Below are 3,470 nucleotides of genomic sequence, written 5' to 3'. Positions count from 1 at the left end.
ACCACGTATGGATACTTAATAAGGCTGTTGATCATCGGTTGGAAGCTGTGATGAAAGTCCTGCTGCTCATGAAGCATTGCACTAACATCTTTCACACACACACATTTACAGTGAATTAAGCTGAACAAGACAGTATGTATTGTACTGTGTTGCTCCATATTGTATTGTGGTTTATTTCCTTTCTGGTGTGCTAACGGAATCACAGGTTTAGATTTTTCCAACACAATAAGACACCTCAAACACACTTTCTGTCAACACCATAATTACCGAAACAAATCAGCGCTCTTTGCAGTCTTGCCCATATTTGACAGCAGAGGCTGTAACCATGGCAACGCTAAATTTTGCATGATATCAAATCGGAAATAGTTCTGCTTTCCACAAAGACTGTCAGCGTTCTTTGGTGAGCTGTCATAGTATAAGTACCGACTTTTCAATGTGTGATGCAAGTGCACTGAATTCATTGCTCAGTACTCGACTGAAATGTGTTATGTTGGACTGGGAGGAGAGTCGGCGTTCTGAGTTAGTTCTGGTGCTGTGAGTCCCACTGCTGTCTCTCTCGGCTCGCAGGGGATTTTTCTGAATGGAGGCTTGCTGTGCTATGACGGGAGGACGGATGAATGGGAGGGAGCGGTGGACAAATGAATGGGGGAGACGGAGGGATGCATGTGGTGAGGCGGCAAGAGATGGAGGCTACGTCACATTACGTTTCCGCAGTGCATCAAGGGAACTAGTCTGTCTGTGACTCATACCGTCAGGATAGGGAGGGGCTAAGGAAGAGAAGAAGGGCAGAGAGAAGAGGAGGAGGAGACAGATGAAGAGGATGTGGAAGAGAGGAAGAGGAAAAGGAGGGGGGGACTGTTCTTTTTTTGTCCCACCTTTTGCTTTTTTTCTTTCCACTGCTCCATCCCCCATCACTGATGTAGTACAGGTGACCTATTCATCACAGAGAGGAAGCCTTCTCCTCTCCTCTCTCATTTTTCCTCTGTCTCTCCTTCCCTCTCCTCCCTCTGTCCTACCTCGCTCAGCTGACTTGCTGAATGCATGAATGAACAGGCTTCTCTCATTTTATTGCAGTGGGGGAGGGGGTGACACAGGAAGCTATGAGGCTGAGCAGGAGAGGGGGAAGAATGGGTGATAAAGGAGAGAGAGAAGGAGGAGGAGAGAGTTCTCATGGCGGCTGACCAATACACTTTGAGTCCTGATCTCATCCTTTACGTGTGAACCCCGATGCTATTGTCTATGAATGAGTGAAGACACACATGTAAAATATGAATGGACTTTACCTCATTCATTGAGAAAAACAATCATTCACCAGAAACACATTCTTCACCTCTAACACAGACACAAACCTTATAAAGATGACGTAAACAATAAGTGGGTAAAGAAAAAGCAAACTGACACCGTGTCTGCAGAAGAAAAGTGAAATCAACTTCTATCTCTTCCCAACTCTGCAGTCATGGCAGAAATGCAAATAAAATTCATTCATCACACATGACTTAAAAAAAAGATACGGCAAAAAAACATTTGCAGTATCTTCAGGTTAACAATTTCATGATAAGATGCAAAACCTGCTTCACTTAAAATGCTGCCATTTCTCAGCTTTATAAATGCACTTTTTTGGTTTTGGCATAACCGAGGCAAGTTGCAATTCCTAAATCCTAAAGATACGACAGCAATAAGATTCCCTAATGAGAAAGCAGAGGTGAGGTTGTTAGGCGAGTTTTCCTCATCAGCACTTCTGAGGAGCAGCGTCACACTTCTACAACATCGCTCTAACAAAACTAGAGAATTTCATTCAACTAGCTAATGTCACTTCACTGAAAGTTAAAAAGTTTGACTTCATTACTCAACTTGACTATGCAAGTCCTGAAGAGACTGTATCTTAAATTGTGGTCCCTCGTTTCTTAGTATCTGTCAGTATCGGTGTGTGTAAAAAGTAAAGATAAGACAAGCTATCAAAGGTCCAACACCAGTGAGCTGTGGTGGAATGGCAGTTACGGCTGCCATGGTGATCTAAGTTAAAATTCTATGTCAATCAGACTAACATCCACATGGATGGCAGGACCAAGGTTTCCCAGCAGAATATTGCCCAAAGCATATCACTGCTTCCGCTGGCTTAGTGCATCCCAGGTAAGCAACGCATAAGCACCAGGCCATCGACCTGATGTTAAAAGAAACGTGATTCATCACACCAAGCCACCTTCTTCCACTGCTCCGTGGTCCAGTTCTGACGCTCACGTGCCTATTGTCGGTGCTTTTGGCAGTGGACAAGGCTCAGCATGGGCACCCTGACTGGTCTGTGGCTATGCAGCCCCATCGGCAACAAACTGCGATGCATGATGTATTCTGACACCTTTCTTTCAGATCCAGCAGTAACCTATTCAGCAATTTGAGCTACAGTGGCTTGTCTGTTGGATCAGACCTCACAGGCCAGCCTTTGCTCCCCACGTGCTTCAGTGAGCCTTGGCCACTATTTCACCATTACTCCTTCCTTGGACAATTTTTTGATAGAAACTGACCACTGCAGACCGGGAGCACGCCACAAGAGCTGCAGTTTTCAAGATACTCTGACGCAATCGTCTAACCATCACAACTTAGCCCTTGTCAGACTCTCTTAAATCGTTATGCTTCCACCAACAGGGTGGAAATAATGAATATATAATCAGTAGTCACTTCACCTGAAGTGGTCATAATGTTATGTATTGTCTGATGCCAATGCCATTATTGGGAAGGTCTATGTGATATGAATTTTGACATTTGCACAATTCCTCAATGGTCTACAGGCCCTCCATGGCTGTCCCTGCATGGCCCAACTGTGGGGATGGTGCCTATTCCAAGAGTACAAACTAACCAAGGTCAGCCTCCCACGTGGTGTCAAAAACACACAAGACAAAAAAGACAAGGAAAAGAATAAGTAGAACCAGAAGGACACTTGTTTTCAGAGACTCTAGGAGGAAATTCACAGTTATTGTCTCTTCAATTCTCCATTGGAAGACTTCAAGGATCAACTTAAATCAGCTAAAATAGGTAGTCTCCCACCTACCCCAGTGAAGTGTGACACTGTAGATTAGTTAATGTGGACGTATGGGACGCATTAGCACAGCTGAGCCAAATTGTGGCCTGAGTAGAGCCATCTTGAATAAGCAGAACCATTAAACAGCTGGAAATCTGTTGCACAACACAGATGTGTACTGGAGATAGTGTTTTAACAGATTTGGCAGGAAATCTTTTCTGCTGTTCTGGAATAATAAGTATTAAGATTCTGAGGGGGTTTCACTTGACCCATGCAACTATGCCGATGGGATACGTTGTTTATATTCAGCAGCTGTGATTAAAAAAAACATCGTGGACTTTGCAAGAAATGTTGACCCTTTGTTTCATATGCTTCATAGTGACTCTGCCAGACTTTGACATTTAAATAAATACATGTAAAGCATATGTTTCTTGAAAGGTTTATTTTCTAAGTCAAA

The sequence above is a fragment of the Leuresthes tenuis genome, unplaced genomic scaffold (genome assembly GCF_036924035.1).
Source record: "Leuresthes tenuis unplaced genomic scaffold, fLeuTen1.0.hap1 SCAF_21, whole genome shotgun sequence".
Classification (NCBI taxonomy): Eukaryota; Metazoa; Chordata; class Actinopteri; order Atheriniformes; family Atherinopsidae; genus Leuresthes; species Leuresthes tenuis.
The sequence above is the reverse complement of the archived record's forward strand: the minus strand, read 5'-3'. Positions refer to the sequence as shown.